General features: G+C 37.4%; 1 long non-coding RNA gene across 1 annotated transcript in view; it reads left to right on the top strand.

Annotated features, from left to right (window-relative positions):
* LOC132129663 (uncharacterized) overlaps nucleotides 1–20,122 on the top strand; it is a 193,796-nt gene extending 173,674 nt beyond the window's left edge. The window contains exon 3 of the long non-coding RNA XR_009428557.1: nucleotides 19,901–20,122. This is a non-coding gene — a long non-coding RNA (uncharacterized LOC132129663). The remainder of the gene's footprint in view (nucleotides 1–19,900) is intronic.
* The last annotated feature ends 900 nt before the right edge of the window (nucleotides 20,123–21,022 follow it).

Here is a 21,022-nt window from a genome sequence, read left to right as displayed (position 1 = left end):
TTCACTTATTTACTAAAGCCACTCGCTGCCGGTGAGCCCGGGTGCGAGGGCCCGTTCATCGCTGCTTGCAGCTTTAATTATTATTATTCTTCTCCAAGATGAATCACATTTTTGAGAGCCTAATCATGCTCGAAAAGTCATGAAACTTTGCACACACCTCAGAACTGGCGAAAATTTACGTCTGATATGGGTTTCAGAAGTGGGTGTGGCAAAATGGCCTCGACAGCGCCACCTATACACGTTCAACGGTGTGCGCCTCGAGCTACGTTTCACGTACATGTATGAAAATTGGTATACACATGTATCTCTCCAATACCTACAAAAAAGTCTCTTGGAGCAAAATCCGAAACCCAACAGGAAGTCGGTTATTTTTAATTTTATGAGCAAATTTTGTGTCATTTTTGTCATTTCCATGCGTTGTATTTTAACGAACTCCTCCTAGAGATTAATTCAGATCAACACCAAAGTTGGTTTGCCTAATCTAAAGGCCTTTGCGATGTTAAATTGCGAAGATCTTGAGTTTTCGTTAAAGGGCGTGTCCGTGGCGGCCTGGCGAATTTCGTTGATTCGCCATGAAAAATGAAGTTGCTATAACTCAGACAAACAATGTCCAATCTGCCCAAAACTTCACATGTTTAATAAGACTCCTGACCTGAACATATTTACATGCCCATATTCAGTAATAGTCATAGCGCCACCTATAGGCAACAGGAAGTGACATATTTTACACTTCGACAGACTACTCCTAGAAATTTTTTGACATCAATGTCTTTTTTATGGTCAGTCTAATCTTAAGGCCTGTGCAATGTTAAATTGTGAAGATCTTGAGTTTTCGTTAAGGGGCGTGTCCATGGCGCCGTGACAAAATTCAAAGTCTCGCCATGGGAATAAAAGATGTTATAACTCAGGCATAAAATGTCCAATCTTCCCCAAACTTCACATGTGTGATAAAAGTCCTGGCCTGAACAGATCTGAAGGCCAATATTCCATCGGGTATGGCAAAATTGCTCGATAGCGCCACCTATACACTTTCAACGGATTCCGCCTCGAGCTATGTTTCATGTACATGTAAAAAAATCGGTATGCACATGTAACACACCAATACCTACAAAAAAGTCTCCTGGTACGAAATACGAATCCCAACAGGAAGTCGGTTATTTAGAATTTTCTCTGCAGAATTGGCATTGTTTTTGCCATTTTCAGGGGTTGTACTTTAACGAACTCCTCCTAGAGATTTATTCAGATCAACACCAAACTTGGTCAGTTAAATCTAAAGGCCTTTGCGATGTTAAATTGCGAAGATCTTGAGGTTTCGTTAAAGGGCGTGTCCATGGCGGCCTGACTAATTTTGATGTTTCGCCATGAAAAAGGAAGTTGCTGTAACTCAGACATACAATGTCCAATCTGCCCCAAACTTCACATGTTAGATAAGACTTCTGCCCTTAACAGATCTACATACCCATATTCAGTTATAGTCATAGCGCCACCTGCTGGCAACAGGAAGTTACATGTTTTACGCTGCGACAAACTACTCCTAGAAATGTTATGACATCAATGTATTTTTTTGTGGTCAGTCTAATCTTAAGACCTGTGTGATGTTTAGTTGTGAAGATCTTGAGTTTTCGTTTAAAGGCGTGTCCATGGCACCGTGACGAAGTTCGATGTGTCGCCATGAGAATAAAATATGTTATAACTCAGGCATAAAATGTCCGATCTTGCCCAAACTTCACATGTGTGATAAGGGTCCTGGCCTGAACAGATCTGAAGGCCAATATACCATTGGGTGAGGCAAAATGGCTCGATAGCGCCACCTATACACTTTCAACTGAGTGCATATACACTTTCAACGGAGTGCGCCTCAAGCTATGTTTCACGTACATGAACAAAAATCGGTACACACATGTAACACACCAATATCTACGAAAAAGTCTCTTGGTACGAAATCCGAATCCAACCAGGAAGTCAGTTATTTCGAATTTTCTCTGCAAAATTGGCGTTGTTTTTGGCATTTTCAGGGGTTGTACTTTAACGAACTCCTCCTAGAGATTTATTCAGATCAACACCAAACTTGGTCAGTTAAATCTAAAGGCCTTTGCGAAGTAAAATTGGGAAGATCTTGAGATTTCGTTAAAGGGCTTGTCCATGGCGGCCTGACAAATTTCTATGTTTCGCCATGAAAAAGGAAGTTGCTGTAACTCAGACATTCAATGTCCAATCTGCCCCAAACTTCGCATGTTAGATAAGACTTCTGCCCTTAACAGATCTACATGCCCATATTCAGTTATAGTCATAGCGCCACCTGCTGGCAACAGGAAGTGACATGTTTTACGCTGCGACAAACTACTCCTAGAAATCTTTTGACATTAATGTATTTTTTGTGGTCAGTCTAATCTAAAGGCCTGTGCAATGTTAAATTGTGGAGATCTTCAGTTTTTGTTAAAGAGTGTGTCCATGGCGCCATGACAAAATTTGATGTCTCGCCACTGCAAAAGAAGTTGTTGTAACTCAGCCATAAAATATTCAATCTTCCCCAGACTCTGCATGTTCGATAAGAGTCCTGGCTTGAACACATCTGAAGGCCAATATTCCATTATAATGATAGCGCCACCTGCTGGCCACAGAAAGATTGGCACATATATGGAATAAACATTGATATATTCCAATTATAATTATGAGTTTAAATGCATATTTCTCACCGTTCACCTATTTACTAAAGCCACTCGCTGCCGGTGAGCCCGGGTGCGAGGGCCCGTTCATCGCTGCTTGCAGCTTTAATTTTTATATTTGTACTTGGGCAAAAAAAGAAGAAGAAAAAAAACACTTAGTAAGAAGAGCATTTTTCCAGCGTGCATTAATGAAGTGTTTAAAAAGGGGGAGGAGACGGAAATAAACTCTGGGTTTATCGAAGAAAACCTGCTCCCAACCAGGTTAGGTTCATAGTGTAAGTTACCATGGTGCTCTGACGCACCTGTCAGCTGATGGAGGCGGAACTTATAGCGATCGCCTTTTTCTTTGTTTGTTTTATTTTTCAACAGTTTTTATATATTTTTTCACAAGTTCATCAAACAACCGCAGTAAGAATATTTCATCAAGCACGGTGAGTATTGGCTTCTCCTGCTATTGTTATTTGCACCTCTTGCCACATGTACAGTTTATCTATCTCTGGCACAGATGAGGGATTCACATGTGATAAATGCAGGGAAATAGTTAGGCTGACAGAGAAGATTTCAGAATTAGAGACACGCATCCAAACTTTAAGGACTTTTGAGGACAGGAAGAATGTTAGGGCTCTAGATACGGCTTTGTATGCGTCTAGCTCAGGGATTCCTGTACATTGTTTGGTTCCGGCAACAAAGCCCCTGCAGCAGGGCAACTGGGTGACAGTGAGGCAGCGTAGTCGTGGGTCAAAACACCGCTCTTCTGTTCCGATCCAAACATTTAACAGGTTCTCCCCACTCAATGATGCACCCACTGAGAAACCTGATGAAAGTGCTCTAGTTATTGGTGATTCTATTGTACGGAATGTGAATATAGAGACACCAGCCACCATAGTCAAATGTTTACCGGGAGCCAGAGCGCCTGACATCTTGGCAAATTTAAAAGTGCTGGCTAATGCTAAACGTAAATACAGTAAGATTGTTATTCATGCCGGCGCTAATGATGTTCGACTTCGCCAGTTGGAGATCACTAAAAATAACATTAAAGAGGTGTGTGAACTTGCAAGCACGATGTCAGACACTGTAATATGCTCTGGTCCCCTCCCTGCTTACCGTGGTGACGAGATGCATAGCAGATTGTCATCACTCAATGGCTGGATGTCTAAGTGGTGCCCACAGAATAACATAGGTTTCATAGACAATTGGACAAGCTTTTGGGGCAGACCTGACCTGTTGAAAAGAGATGGCCTTCATCCCTCCTGGGGTGGCGCCACTCTTCTCTCTAGAAATATGGCAAATAGTTTTAGTGTTTATACTTGACTAACTGGGGCCCAGGTCAGGAAGCGGACAGACTGGCTAAACCGACCGTCTGCTAGCTGCCTCACGTCACAGAGGTCAGCTTATTCTCAGCACATAGAGACTTTTTCACCTAGATATCACACTATAGAGACTGTGTCTGTTCCACGAACTAGAAAATACAAAAAACGTCCAAACCAAGTTAAGATTAACAATTTAATTGAGGTTCAACAAATAAAAAACAGATGCAATATGGATAAACAAATGATAAAGCTTGGCTTATTGAATATCAGATCCCTTTCTACGAAAACACTTTTTATAAATAATATGATTACTGATCATAATATGGATTGTGTTCTGTTTGACAGAAACCTGGCTAAAACCTGATGATTACATTATTTTAAATACCCCACCAAGTCCACCCCCCAAGATTACTGTTATAAACATGAGCCGCGTCTAAAAGGCAAAGGGGGAGGTGTTGCTTCAATTTATAACAACGTTTTCAGGATTTCTCAGAGGGCAGGCTTCAAGTATAACTCGTTTGAAGTAATGGTGCTTCATATAACATTATCCAGAGAAACAAATGTTAATGATAAATCCCGTTATGTTTGTACTGGCTACTGTATACAGGCCACCAGGGCACCATCCAGACTTTATTAAAGAGTTTGGTGATTTTACATCCGAGTTAGTTCTGGCTGCAGATAAAGTTTTAATAGTTGGTGATTTTAATATCCATGTTGATAATGAAAAAGATGCATTGGGATCAGCATTTATTGACATTCTTAACTCTATTGGGGTTAGACAACACGTTTCAGGACCTACTTATTGTCGAAATCATACTCTAGATTTAATACTGTCACATGGAATTGATGTTGATAGTGTTGAAATTATGCAGCCAAGTGATGATATCTCAGATCATTGTAAGGGAAACAGGTCAATTTAGCTCAAAGGGAATCATTTAAGATTTTAAAGGGAATTTGAACAGAATCACTATTTCACGGCTGATCACTGAGGCGCCCTGCGATTCACTGAACGAGCCGTTTAACATCAAATCTGCGCTGGATATTAATATCCAAAGTATAGTGAAAACACTATCAATTAGTACAGTTACAAGATTGGCAGTTTAAGACATTAACTTGTAAGCACAAAACACAAGATACGTCTCTTTTCAATATGAATAAGGCTTTATTAGATAAATCTAAGACATATAAACTAATCTAACACATGAACGCACTCACTCACACTTTCACACAAGTTGCAGGAAGATCGAAAGTTAGGGAAAGAATGAGTTTAAGAGAATGGAAATGTGGAATCCCAAGTTTACAGCAATACGTTAAATTGCACAGACATGAACAACCATCAATCACTTAATTAACCCTCGCATTGAGTTCCTCAATGAAGTTAAAATTATATTAGATACACCAGTGCAAATCAGTCTGGAGGTACATTGCCTGTGTTCCCTTTGTTGTCGATGTCACTGATTGGCTGGAAGTTCAGTAGTCGTTGAAGTGACGTCTTGGGAAGCCCGTGGTTGGGTGTTGGCTGAAGACACAGAGTTGTGTGGCTGGTTGAAGTTGAACTCCATTACAAAACTTTACTCAGAACACAAAACTCTCAAACGGAAAAGAAAAGAAGTAAAGTTTGACGAGACTAGGTGGTGTTTCTTCTCATCATGGCTAAGTAGCAGCAGGCAGGCCGAAGCACGCTGGAACCGCGCTCAAAGAACAGTGATGACTAACAGCATGGCTAAAAGCTAAAGCTAAGAAGCAAAGCTAAAAGCAAACTAAAAGCAGGCATGACCTATAGCAGAAGCTAAACGCATAGCTAAAAACTAAAAGCAGAATTTTATGGTGTCCTGAGTATTTAAACTGACCTTTTGGCCACACCTGAAATGTTGTCTTGACCAATCAGATATTGTCTTGGCTCGGGGGTATCATAAATCATATGCTATCTTATCAAGCATGTGGTCCGAATTTTCCCGCTCTTGCAGGGTCTAATTTTGGACATGATTCCTATAACAAGAATATGATACATTTGACAAATAACTGATGGTCATGACTGTTTCAAGCTAACAGATTCAAACACGTACACACTAAACACGAATATGTATTTTTAAGCTATCCAATAGTTATTAAAAGACATACACAATAAGTGATTATAACATGATAGTCAAATGTGTGGGTTACACATAAATGAATATGGAGTGAGGCGATGGACTGATATTCATTTATAAGTCCTTTTGAGTTCATTTTGGTCCATATCTATGTAGAAAAGACAAATATTTCTGTGGAGACCAGAGGTTCAAAGGCCCCCCTTAGGAATTTCAGTCTGGTTCTGCTAGGTGGGGGAAGTCAAAGGATCTTGTCTAGATCTTGATCTAGTACTCTCATGGGTTTACACGTGATGTCCGGCGTTGCCTATCAATTACGAACAACAAATTTGACAAACTTTTCTCCGAATTAAAATGGTCAATAATTGTTCTAGTGGTGTTAATGTTGAAAGCTGTTCTGTGAAAGCTTTGGTTGGTTGGTTGGTTATCTTGCTTGGGACATGTGGCACAGAATGTTTTATGACTTCCTGTTGCCTTACTGAGGAATTCGGCTCGTGTTTCAACCACAGTCCTAATCGACTCTTTAATTTGTCTGATTCGAGTCAGATCCACTACATCAATATTTAGCTTTGTGCAAACTTCATATAGCCAAAATTGTAAATTCTACTTCATGCATTTATGACCTCAAGGTTAGATTATTGTAATGCTTTATTGGGTGGTTGTTCTGCACGCTTAGTAAACAAACTACAGCTAGTCCAAAATGCAGCAGCAAGAGTTCTTACTAGAACCAGGAAGTATGACCATATTAGCCCAGTCCTGTCAACACTGCACTGTCTCCCTATCAAACATTGTATAGATTTTAAAATATTGCTTATTACTTATAAAGCCCTGAATGGTTTAGCACCTCAGTATTTGAATGAGCTCCTTTTACATTATAATCCTCTACGTCCGCTACGTTCTCAAAACTCAGGCAATTTGATAATACCTAGAAAATCAAAATCAACTGCTGGCAGCAGATCCTTTTCCTATTCGGTGCCTAAACTCTGGAATAACCTACCTAACATTGTTCGGGAGGCAGACACACTCTTGCAGTTTAAATCTAGATTAAAGACCCATCTCTTTAACCTGGCTTGCACATAACATACTAATATGCTTTTAATATCCAAATCCGTTAAAGGTTTTTAGGCTGCATTAATTAGGTAAACCGGAACCGGAAACACTTCCCATAACACCCTATGTACTTGCTACATCATTAGAAGAATGGCATCTATGCTAATATTTGTCTGTTTCTCTCTTATTCCGAGGTCACAGTAGCCTCCAGATCCAGTCTGTATCCAGATCAGAGGGTCACTGCAGTCACCCGGATCCAGTACGTATCCAGACCAGATGGTGGATCAGCACCTAGAAAGGACCTCTACATCCCTGAAAGACAGCGGAGACCAGGATAACTAGAGCCCCAGGTACAGATCCCCTGTAAAGACCTTGTCTCAGAGGACCACCAGGACAAGACCACAGGAAACAGATGATTCTTCTGCACAATCTGACTTTGCTGCAGCCTGGAATTGAACTACTGGTTTCGTCTGGTCAGAGGAGAACTGGTCCCCCAACTGAGCCTGGTTTCTCCCAAGGTTTTTTTCTCCATTCTGTTACCGATGGATTTTCGGTTCCTTGCCGCTGTCACCTCTGGCTTGCTTAGTTGGGGTCACTTCATCAACAGCGATATCGTTGACTTTGAAATAAATGCAAAGACACTATTTAACTGAACAGAGATGACATCACTTAATTCAATGATGAACTGCCTTTAACTATCATTTTGCATTATTGACACACTGTTTTCCTAATGAATGTTGTTCAGTTGCTTTGACGCAATCTATTTTGTTTAAAGCGCTATATAAATAAAGGTGACTTGACTTGACCATGGTAACTGACTCTGAGTGTAAGTTACCTCTCTTTCAGAAACGGGCTTGACTTACCCTGCTTTCTCAGGTTTGACAAACCTCCCATTCTGAAACAGAAAACCTAGAGTTTCCCTCATTTCAGGGTTAACATACTCAGTTTTCATTTAACCTCCTTTGTGAAACGGGCCCCAGATGAGGAGATGGAGACAGAGGAAGAAAGAGAAGGAAATGTAGAGGCACAAGTGACAGAAAGGGAGCAGGGAACAGCAAGCCAGGAGACAGAGGCTGGTGAGAAAGAGGAAAATGTAGAGGCACAAGCGTTTTCTATAGTTTTTATTATAACAGCTGCTCTTAATTATTCTGTAGAAACAGAGAAGAAAAAGCCATTAGGTTTGGACAACTTAAGACATTTCAGTTTCTGATCCCAGAGCTATTATTAGGTGGAAAGAAAATATTTTTTTTACTTTTAAACTTAAAATTGTCTTTTCTATTTTTTCTTTTTCAAAAATGAATCAGAGCATTTGCTGCCGTATCAATACATAATCATCCATATCGATACGCGAATCAGCAAGGAATGCATCACAATATATTGCGGTATTGATATTTTGAACAGTGCCATTTAAAGACTTGTTCCATATGCCCCTTTTATACTTTGAGCACCAGCTCCAAAGGTCTCTGCACGGCCCTGTATAAAACAATAAGTCAAGCAGTAGCCCTCAAATTCTTTAAATGGATAAAACCCACACAGGACTCTCCTCCTGCGATTCCTCACACAGCCAGGTGGATAGTCTTTAAATATCTCACTGCACCGGAGGCACTGGGTCAGAGAACATGACACCTGGAACTCTGGTTGTATTGTTCAGACAATGCACTCCAGTTCACGACACCTAATTTACATAAAAGAACAAACAATACTAAAGCAATATTAAATCATTTTGAAGAATGGCAGAAGATCCATACAAGGAAATTTTTTTAATGTATTTTTAAATATATTATAGCATGGTGTTAGAAAAAGTGTTATTTGCTTTGTCCGTAAACTACCTAAGAGATTTAATTTATAACCAGCATTAACATCAACTAAATTAATAAAGTTTGTAAAGTCAAAATTTAGGTTGGCTTGGCTTGAGAAAGCATGGCCTGAAAGTTTGAAGGTTTTTTCAATTTGAAAATTTTACAGTTGAGGGCTATACAGTCTGTCAGAGAAAGAAAAACAGGTAATTACAGTACTCTAGCCGCATGAAGTGAGTCTCTTCTCTGAATTTCTTCTCACTGACGATGTCCCCAAAAAGTCATATTAAGACATATGAAGCTCAATTACACTTTGCAATAAGGTGTCATTGGTAAACACTAGTTAATGTATTAATTAACATGAACTAACAATGAACAATACATGTGTTACAGTATCTATTAATCTTTGATAATGTTAATGAAAGAGATTACAAATATGATATTTTTTTTGCAATGCATGCAACCATCAATGGCATTACTTACATTAATAAAGTCTTTCTGCTCTATTTTAAAACATCTTTAATGTTTCATTTTAGGCGAAATAAGACTTTGAAAGACCAGCATTCGAATACTATATCATAAAACATGTCATAAATGTTTGAAATCGCACACATTTGCAATGACACTCTCTATGATTATGACCAAAGCATTCTTAAAATTAGAAGCAATTTAAACAAAAAATTTTTAATAAAACAAAAGTAATACCTCATATCCACCATACCTTACGAACATCCGGAAATGAATGAACCTTGATATGCGTATTAATGACAGTCGGCACACAATCGTACTTACGGTAAATACATATGTACATACATACGTATGTATATACATACGTGACGTACATACGTGACATCACCGCACTACAGTCTGCAGCGAGTAGTACTTGCACGGCGGCTCCCAAGATGGCAGCATTGTAGGAGGACGTGTGCTTGTCGCTCTGCGAGCAATTTCGAAGGGTTTATGATATTACTGCCATTTTTTTTTTTATAATTTGATGGCAGAACCTTAAAAAAAAAACGAACATATAGCAAGACATAGTAATTGTAGGCTACCACGAATGCCCAAGTATAAAAAGAAAAAGAGGAACACTGAAAGTTCAACGATCTCTCTACATGTGCCGCTAAACATGGAATATAACCAGTCTCAAGAGTCGGTAGCCCAGAATCCTTTGAGTGGAGACGAAATGTGCTGGTATGAAACCACCCCAGAGCCATTTTCAGACACCGGTTTATTTCCCATTTTGGCGGTGGAGACACCAAAGAAGCCTGCCGAAAAAAGGAAACGTGAATCTCAATCAGGTGGGCGAAACTAGGAGACGGCTAATGCTGAACTCATGGAGGTGATACGAGCCATGACCAGCAAGCAGGATGAAACACTCTGGAGAGTCTCTGCTATAGGCATAACTACTGAAGCTACTTCCAAACGTGTTGAGGAGCTGACAACAACTGTCAAACAGCTGTCACTAGATGTTCAACAACACAAGCAAACACTGGAGAAAATGAAAGTTGCCAATACAAAGCTCCAAGAAGAAAATAAGCACCTGAGAGAAGCTGTTGCTGAGTGTCAACGCCACAGTAGAAGGTGGTCGCTTAAGATGCACGGCGTAAGGGAGACAAGAGATGAAGACATCAGAGGCAAGATAATCGACATCCTTGGGAAAATGGCGCCAAAGCTTCGTGAAGACTTGAAACAAGGCATTGACATCGTCCATTGCGTGAGGAACAACTATAGTTTTGTTTGCCTTGCGTCGCCTTCGTGATTTCGTCTGGAAAGAAGCTAAAAACTCTCAGTATTTGCAAGAGAATCGTCTCAGGATTACCAAAGCTCTTTCTCCGGAGGACAGAGCGGCTCGGGAGAAGCTCTGGCCTTTGATCAAGAAGGCGCGTGATGAAGGGAAAAAGGCTTCATTCCGAGGTGCTTCGGCTGTCATCAATGGAAAAGTTATTGACTGTCCGGAATAGCCTCGTTGGCTGAGCATCTTCTTTTACCAAAGCCATAGGTAGGCATGAACACTCTGCCAGCGCCCGTTACAGACTGAGATGGTTGAGCACTTAATACTAGTGCTACCTTAACAGATTTTACTTTGGTTATTTTTTTTTTTCTCTTCATACAACTATATATAATCTCCTTGTTGGGCTTTAAATGAGATCATGTTAGTTTCATTTACTAACATTAAGTGCAGCCGTCTTCTTCTTGATTCTAAGTTGACGGCTACTTGTACAACAGGGTTCTTGCTATTTTAAGGCAGGTTATCATCACCTTCTTGTAAGGTCTTTGCATACTTTTTGCGTTCAATAGCACTTTCAGGTAATTTCTGTTCTATATCTCTGTTCCTTTATGGACTTTTTGTTTAAACGTTTTAACATCTTGTCTTTAAATGTGAGAGGTATTCGGGACTTAACAAAAAGGAAAGCATTATTTTTATTCTGTAAAAGGTCTGAAGCTGACTTGATTTTATTACAGGAAACGCACTCTTGTGACTCTGATACAAGGTTCTGGAAAGCTCAATGGGGTAATGTTGTTCACTTTAGTCATGGTTCTAATCATTCTGCTGGTGTCTCAATCCTAGTGCATGGTTTCAAAGGGGATATTTTGGAAGTTGTGCCCTCTAGTGATGGAAGATGGATAACAATAATAGTTAAGCAGGACAATACAGTTTTCATAGTTTGCAATGTATATGGATTTAATTCACACTTTGACAACAAAAACTTATTCAATACCATTACTGGCAAGCTAAGGGATTTGAGAGGAAAATACGTAAATGCCTTTATAATTCTTTCTGGGGATTTCAATGAATGTCCTGACGAAATAGAGGATAGATACCCACCTAGAGCGGCTCGCTCCTCCCAAGGAAGTGATTTAATCTCTTCTCTGTGCTCAGACCTATCTTTGACTGATGCTTGGCGTTTTTTTAACCCAGACATCCAAGATTTAACCTGGAGTAATAGAAGTCTGACTTTGAAGTCGAGAATTGATTTATCTTTAGTTTCTTTTTCTGCTCTTCAATTTGTTAATGAGGTTAAACATGTTTTATGCACCCCTTTCGGACCACAACTTAATTATTTTGAAACTAGGCTCCATTGACCCGCAATCGAGCATAAGAGGTTATTGGAAGTTTAACAATACTCTTTTGAGTGACGACTCCTTTAATGAATCTGTTAAGCTTCTAGCGAAAGAGATCTTCGAGATTGACATTAATAATGGACATAAGAAAAAGTGGGAGTACTTCAAGTATAAAATTAGACAATTGGCTATAAAAAAATCTAAGGAAATAAAGAAAGAAAAATATAAGTCAGAACATGTCTTGATGAATAAGTTAACTCAATTAATGTCAAAAGGAAACATTACCCAGAAGAAGAAATTGAGCTAAAATACATTCCAAATTCATATAGACCAAATATATACAGAAATGGCAAACAGGGCATTTATTAGATCAAGGGCTAAGTGGCTGGAAGAGGGCGAAAAGAACACCAATTATTTTTTTGCTTTAGAAAAAAGGAATGCTAAAACAAATTCTGTAACTGAGCTCTACATTGATGGCACCCTTTCTAAGGATCTTACTCACATTTCTAAATTTGTTAGCTCGTTTTATGGTAATTTATATCAGTCTAATTTTAACAGAGAAGAAAGTGCAAGTTTTTTTAAAAAAAATTCAGCACAGTATCCCTATTATTAGTGAAGATTATAAAGCATCTTGTGACGCTGATCTCTTTAAATGAGGTTAAAAATGCTTTGTTTGCTGTGAAGAAAGGAAAATCTCCCGGGATAGATGGGCTAGGAGCAGAGTTCTATATTTATTTCTGGGAGCTTATTCAACTCCCTTTAATGAACATGTATATGGAGTGTATTGATCAAGGGGAAATGACCACAACAATGAAGCAAGGCATCATCTCCTTGATCCCGAAACCTGGTAAAGACCCTCACTTAATTGATAATTGGCGTCCAATCACATTATTAACTATAGATTATAAAATTCTGGCCTCTGTATATGCAAATAGATTAAAATCTGATTTAAATTCAATAATTGCAGAAACTCAAACGGGTTTCATGAAAAACCGCCACATTAGCAATAACATAAGGCTCGTTTTAGACTTGCTTGACTATGCTGACAATGTTGATTCTGATGCCTTCGTTTTGTTTCTTGACACAATCGAACACCTCTTTTTAATACAAGCCATCAAGGCATTTGGTTTTGGAAGCCCTTTCATCGACATTGTCAGCATGTTCTACAAAGATATAAATAGTTCTGTTATAATTAATCAAAATACTTCTCCACGATTTCAGATTAATAGGGGGGTCAGGCAGGGGTGCAACCCTTTTTATTTATCTTAGTAACCAAACTACTAGCTATATACTTAGTAAAGGAAGCACATTTTGAAGGAATAAATATTTTTGTAAAAGAAATAAAGATCTCACAGCTGGCGGATGACACCAGCATTTTTTTGAACAACAAGGACCAGTTGAGCATTGTCTTTGAACTGGTGGAGAAATTCTCTTATGCGTCTGGTTTAAGGCTTAATCGATCCAAGTGTGAGCTGTTGCCACTTCATTGTTGTAGTGACTCTGCTATTGATAACATTCCAGTTAAACAGAATGTAAAATATTTAGGTATACATGTATGTAAAAATATTATAGTTAGACAGAACTTACATTTTTCGAAAAGGATACAGAAAACCAAATTAATATTAATATAACTGGCTACAAAGAGACTTGTCCGTCTTAGGTAGAGTATTACTCTCCAAGGCAGAAGGCCTTTCTCACTTTGTTTACCCTTCTTTGTCTCTATTTGTAAAGGACTCAACTGCTAATCAAGTCAACAAGACTTTTTTAGATTTCATTTGGAAGAACAAGTCTCATAGGCTTAAAAAGAATGTTCTCTCTAACCCTAAAGAAAAGGGAGGTCTAGAAATTTTGGATTTTATAGATGTGGTCAACACATTCAAAATTAATTGGTTAAAAAGGTGCATTCGAAATCCTGATTCTATTTTTTTCTTTATTCCGAACTTTATTTTTAATAAGCTGGGTGGGCTCTCGTTTCTTCTAAAGTGTAATTTTCTACCAAATAAAATACCTATCAAACTGTCCAACTTCCCTCAACTGTCCCTCTTGGCCTGGAAATTATCCTTCAATCACAACTTCTCACCACACAAATCTCTCCTTTGGAGCAACAGCAACATTCTTATTAGGAATAAATCAGTATTCTTCCCTAAGTGGTTTGATAGAGGAATTAACCATGTACTCTGCTTATTTGATGATTCTGGCACCATGCTTTCTTATGAACAGTTTATGGAAGCTCATGATTTCCCAATACCTTTTTAAGATTTTAAATCTATCACTGATGCCATCCCTATCGGAATTAGACAGTTAATTAAAAATCATCTGAGCTATGGAAACAAAGATATCAGACAGCTTTCACTTATTTTGGATGGTGTAGAACTGTCTGATAAAAAATGTAACAATAAGCATATTCGCCGACATTTGCAAAAGAGTAACTCCATTGCTCCAAGGGGGATGTTTTATTGGAATTCCTTAATAAGTGAAATAAATTGGAAAAAAACATGGTTGATTCCTCGCAAATACTGTATCTCTAATAAAGCTAAAGAGGTCCACTTTAAACTTTTACATAACATTTACCCTACAAATTGTTTTGTTGCTAAGTTTCTAGACATTGACACATGCTGCAGCTTTTGTAAACAGGACACTGAAACCATTCCTCATTTATTTTTTAATTGTCCCGTTACCAAAAGGTTTTGGGAAGATTTGGGTACTCACTTTCTCCTATCTCAAAATATAACTCACTCATTCACCCTGAAAGATATTATCTGTTACTTTTGTTTCCCACAAGATGGCACCCTGGAGTTTGTATTTATTTTGTATAATCTTATATGCTAAGTCCTTATACATAAGCAAAAATTTAATAAGTCTTCCTTATGTTTTAAACATTATATTTTGGAAATTAATATGCTTCTTAAATCACACAAGCTTGTAAAGAACAAGAAGAATGGAATACTTTTGTATAAATATTATGACCTATTTCCCGAATCCTCTTAATATTCTTATTTTTCCACCTCTATTTAGTATGTATGTTTTTTTTTTGTCTCTGGTATGGTATGTCTGTATAAATGTTTGATTGTATTTTGAAGGTTTTACACATTTGTTCCCAATGTTACTTTCAATAAAAGATAAAAAAAAAAGAGTACTTGCACGCAACGAATTAACGACTCACTTTCCTCAGCTGACGACTCACTTTCCTCAGCGAACGACCACTTTCCTCACGCAGCGAACGACTCACTTTCCTCAGTGAACGACTCACGCAGCAAAAGACTCACTTTCCTCACGCAGCGAACGACTCACTTTCCTCACACAGCGAACGACTCACTTTCCTCAGCGAACGATTCACGCACATAGACAAGTAAAAGAAATGGACACAGCGACCCCATTGGAACTCAATTGAGACAATTGAAGCCCATTTGTAGCGTTTTGTAGCACTTCCGTTTCTGACGCGCAGACTCAAACGAAGCTTAATGACGTCAGCAACTGACAGATGTAAATATTCTAGTAGCTGTGCGTGAAAACTGCCATCGTTAATCTTCCAGAGACGGCGAGCTTAAGCGGGGAGTTCTTTGGCGTGAGTGAGCAGGAGTAATTATTCTGATTAATTATTTTGTATAGTATTTTAAAATGTAACGCCAGTATGCCATATTAAGTTAATGCATACTATTAAGAAGTTATGTAAAATGATGTTCAAGAACTGATATGAATTCATACCCGATAGTTATTTAACGCCCAGGGATCAAATATTTTAAATATAATTTAATTTTTGATGCACATGATGTTGTATAACGTTAATGGGCGCCGAATATAATCACAAAATGGCGTTAACTGTTATCTACACATCTACATCGCAAGAGAAATGGAAGAATCAGTCATATAAAAAAGTTATTCAGTAAATCACTTGGACAAAAGCGTCTGCTTTGGCCTGCTAAATAACATATAGATAATAAATGGACAATAACGAATGTCACCAATAACAACTATAACTAATGGTTGCCCTTTTCATTTTTCTTTCCTCATAGGTAAAAATACAAACTTGAATTTCTGCTAACACCAGAAAAAGAAGATGGCTAACTATGCTACCAACAAAGGTAAGCCATATTAATATAGTATCATTTAGAATATATAGTATAAAATATGGAAAGCAACACTGTAAGAGAGAATAAAATAATAAATTAACCTTGTGTAATACCTATATTGTTATTATTATTTTTAAGGAACAGATAAGAGCAATTAATTTGTGTTTTATTGTACATTTGCATAGACTTTTTTCTGCTTTGTTTGGATATAAATAAATCAATGGCCAGAGACAAGTTACTTGTGTGTTAAAATCTGTTTACTCATACTAACAAAACTGTGTTTTGATTGTGATTGCTGTATGCAGTGAATTGGATCATCGGGAGTAGCTACATTCGTCGTGGGGAAGAGAGGGCCAGAGAGACCATCGGGGCCAATCTTGGCCTAGCGGCCAAGGTTTACTGGTTTGGTTGGGGTGGACTTCGATGGCACGGACTCCTTCCTTTCTTCTACCGGTCCCTCAGTGGAAGAGCAGCCCCGGATGTCCTGCTGATTCACTGCGGCGGGAACGACTTGGGATGCAGGAAGAGCATCGATCTCATCGCATCGATGAAGCAGGATCTGCAACATCTCTATCGGCGTTTCCCTCAGATGACCATTGTGCTGTCTGACATCACCCAGAGACGTCGGTGGAGATCGGGCCTTGGGGTTGTGTATGTGCCTTTTGTCTTTAGTTTAACACATGTTCACATTGGTAGAAATAACACTGTTCAATAGTCATTGCTCTTTCTCCCCTCCGTGCCATTCATGTATCACCCTAGCCATCCACCTCTCACTTTTCTTCCCCATGACGAATTTAGCTAGAGAGTATTGTTTTTGTGTTTCAATAAATAAATATTTATTAATGAAATGATTGAATATTTATTATCAAAACACACAGTAGACACTTCAAGTAGACATACTTTGACAGAAATGTCATGTGGTTTTATTACTTATGGTTTAGAACTTCGTAATGATACATATTCAGTTTTTCATTTTCGCACGAGGGAAAATATGCTAGCAACAAGTAAATTGAAGTAAATGGTAAGATGAAATCACGAAAAAAAAAGGCAACAAACAGTTAACACACTGAATTAACAAAATACCACCTATAACACAATACTTAGATGTCTTGAATGATGATCAGAAGTTTCTAAGGTCGAAGTATCACGGCTTTCCAGAAATAAGGGCTCAGACTAGCCAGGTGTATATAAAGTTACGTTAAGTGCAAGCAAGCTGAACTCGAACGCTCAATGACGCATCAGAATAAACTCACATATTTCTGTGTGTGTGTGATTTTGGAAATCAATTCGTATTGTATAGTAATAACATAATATAATATAATAACATGATATAATATATTAATATTATAATAATTATATATAATATCATATTACGCTATATATAATTACAATATAACATCTTACATTAAAACATTATAGGCCTGACAAAAGAAGTGGCTAAAATCGACTTTTATTATTATTATTGACTCTGAAATTATAGCCTATTTTTGGATTGTAATCGTTTGCCTTTCTGCAGTACTTAGTCATTTTAGTTAGTTTAATTAGCTTATTTTGAACACACACACACACATAATATATATATATATATTAGATAACAAAGAACATGTACAATCATCCAAAATTATTAAAATTGATTCAAATAGCACATGCACACATACATGCATAAACGCACACATTAAAAAATGTTTGTTTCCTTCTATCTACATCAAACCGAATAATAACCCATCCAAAACAGAGATATATAATCCAGGAACCATACTGTCAGTATACAATATCCCCTCGAGTCATTTTCGTATCGATTCAATATAGGCTGTTAATTTATAGTCTCTTAAATTGCTTATTGTTCAACATGATTTCATCTCTTCACGTAAAACATTTGCCCATAGGCTAATATTCAAATAATTGTGAGCTAGGTGTTAAATCATGCAGTTTTGGCTAATAAATCATGGTCAAAAACACTTGAACAAAAAACTTTTTTCTTTATTACACGTTATGTAGGCTATGACATTTTAAGGCTTCCGACCAGGATGAAAGGGATCACATTCATCTTCAAGCGTAGATCTGTAAATAAATAAAAGAACGTTAATTGCGATTGACATTGAGATTTTTCTTACACTGTCTGTAATTTCCTGATAATTTCTCCATCCCCATTATTTAATGAAGTAGATAAATTATTAAAGTTCGTGGATAAAAGCTACTTCATATGTATTCACTTGCCACATACCGAATTATTTCCAATTCCCCAAAAACGTTGTTTAAATATTTTGTCCCGTTGCTTTTATGGACTCTATATCTATGGGCTTCTCTCTTGACGTCTCCCCGATTGCCTGCGAGCTTCTCCTCCTGTCTGTACGGTAATTTCTCTACTGTGCGACAGAGAGTCGCGTGGTTATGACGCAATCGTTAGCCTATTTTTACAAAACCTGTTTCTACGGGGCCATAATGTAACATAGAAGGTAATGGAGCCCTTTATACATTGTCGTGTATCTGTAAAAATAAATAATGGACAAATGGAGTCTTTAAACGCCTGAGCCGGAGACTCACTTTCCTCATGAAGCGGACCACAGGCTTTCTCTTCATGTAGGGACCGAATATTATAATTAAATTGACTTCTATATTGCGTCCAAAAGAATATTTAGATATGAAATTTAAATATTAAGAGAGGTGTACAGTGTTTTTTTTTTTTTTTACTTTCATTAAAATATTTCAATAAATTGATAAATAATTGCCAATTGTAAATTTATGAATGCATGGTTAACTTTTTTTTCTGCAGTAACTATGCTATATTGAGACATTTTAAAATCTATATTTTGTAAAAAAATAATAAAAAATAAACCTGAATTATAATATAAACAGCTGTATTTTCATATATTATATAAGTAGTATATGTACAGTACAGACCAAAAGTTTGGACACACCTTCACTGTAAAACCCGACAAGTTAACTTAACTCAAACCATTTGAGTAAACCGATTGCCTTGACTGTAATACCCGACAAGTAAACTTAACTCAAACGGTTTGCGTAAACAGATATCCTTAAGTTATGTTAACTCAAACCATTTGAGGAAACCGATTGCCTTAAACCGTTTAAGTTGAAAAAACTCACAGTTATGAGTACTCTGAACTTAATTCAGTTGAGTTCACTGAAAGAAGATATACATTGCAATTAAGTAATTAAGTGATTAATTGAGTGATAATTGAGTTTAGTGATGAACACCTGCTGTTAACAAACAGAATTACTGAAGAAAAGAGAGAAAGGAAATACAGCTGACTTCAGACACAGCCTCACTCAAACCTGACAAGTTATGTTAACTCAAACCGTTTGAGGAAACCGATTGCCTTAAACCATTTAAGTTGAAAAAACTAAAAGTTATAAGTACTCTGAACTTAATTCAGTTGAGTTCACTGAAAGAAGATGTGCATTGCAATTAAGTAATTAAGTGATAAACTGAGTGATAATTGTGAATTAGTGATGAACAGCTGCTGTTAACAAACAGAATCACTGAAGAAAAGAGAAACACAAGAACTACTACAACTGACTTCAGACACAGCCTTAGATGAAATCAACTGAAATAAAATACATGAAATCTCTCAAGATCTGATTAAACAACCCCACAAACAGCATCACCAGCTCCACTTATTAATAACCAGACTGACTTTATTTCTGTCAGACGTCTACAGAAGATCTTATTGAGAATGAACTAAGGTTTAGATGTTGATTTATTGTTTCATTTGAAGTAACCATGATAGAGATCAGTGTTTGCTTTAGTTGGGCTCTTGACCCTTGACTTCTGTCTTAGTCTTTTCTCTGGCTGTTATAACCATGTGTTTCTAAAACACATTTGTTGTAACTCAAAAGCCCAGATAAAATGGTTGCACTTTATTTTACAGTACGTGTACTAACATGTACTTATGGTGTACTTACAGTGTATTTATCTAAGAAAGTTCTGGTAATACAAGGTAACTACATGGGGTAGGGTTAGGTTTAGGGGTAGGTTTAGGGTTAGTACCTAGTTATTGCATAGTTATTGTAATTACTATAATATGTACACAGTATGTACATGAGGAACAGGACTGTAAAATAAAGTGCTACCGATAAAATGCCATCAGGTGTTAACCTGTACCTAGGTGTAGGTTGTTATACTTTATATTGGTGATAATTATTCATTATTATTCACAATTATTGAGCCGTACGGAGTCTAATCTTTGATGAAGTAGGTGTAGTGTAATTTGTAGAAGTGGTTCTAGTAAAAAATGACACTAAGAGCCAGTGGTTCTGTGATAATCAGTTAATATAAAAATGACTTTCTAAACATTTTGTACACATACATTTTTCTTCTATGCCAGTAGTTGGTCAAACACAGACATTAATAATCAGAATATGAACCTCTACAATGGTGACGAAAAAAACATACATGCAATGCATGCTGCGTACTATTGTACTACAAAACTCATCCATGGCTCCCAGCATGCTCTGCAGCATTTTTTTTTTTATGGTCACCATTGTTGAGGTTCATATGCTGATTATTGATGTCTGTGTGTGACTAATTAACACCATAGAAGTCCAAACTGTTTGGAAAGTCTTTGTATTATCTGATTATCACAGAACCACTGGCTCTTAGCATCCATTTACTATAATCAATCAAATTACACAACACCTATTTCATCGGAGATTAGACTCAGTACAGTTCAATAATTGATGATTATCATCACCAATATAAAGTATAACAACCTACACCTAGGTACAGGTTAGCACCTGATGGCATTTCTTCTGGGCTTTTGAATTACAACAAATGTGTTGTAGAAACACACGGATATAACAGCCAGAGAAAACACAAAGACAGAAGTAAAGGGTTAAGAGCCCAACTAAAGCAAACACTGATCTCTAACATGGTTACTTCAAATGAAACAATAAATCAACATCTAAACCTTAGTTCATTCTCAATAAGATCTTCTGTAGACGTCTGACAGAAATAAAGTC

This window comes from Carassius carassius, chromosome 46, assembly GCF_963082965.1.
Source record: "Carassius carassius chromosome 46, fCarCar2.1, whole genome shotgun sequence".
Classification (NCBI taxonomy): Eukaryota; Metazoa; Chordata; class Actinopteri; order Cypriniformes; family Cyprinidae; genus Carassius; species Carassius carassius.
Note: the sequence above shows the minus strand (reverse complement) of the source record. Positions and strands in the feature narration are given on the sequence as shown.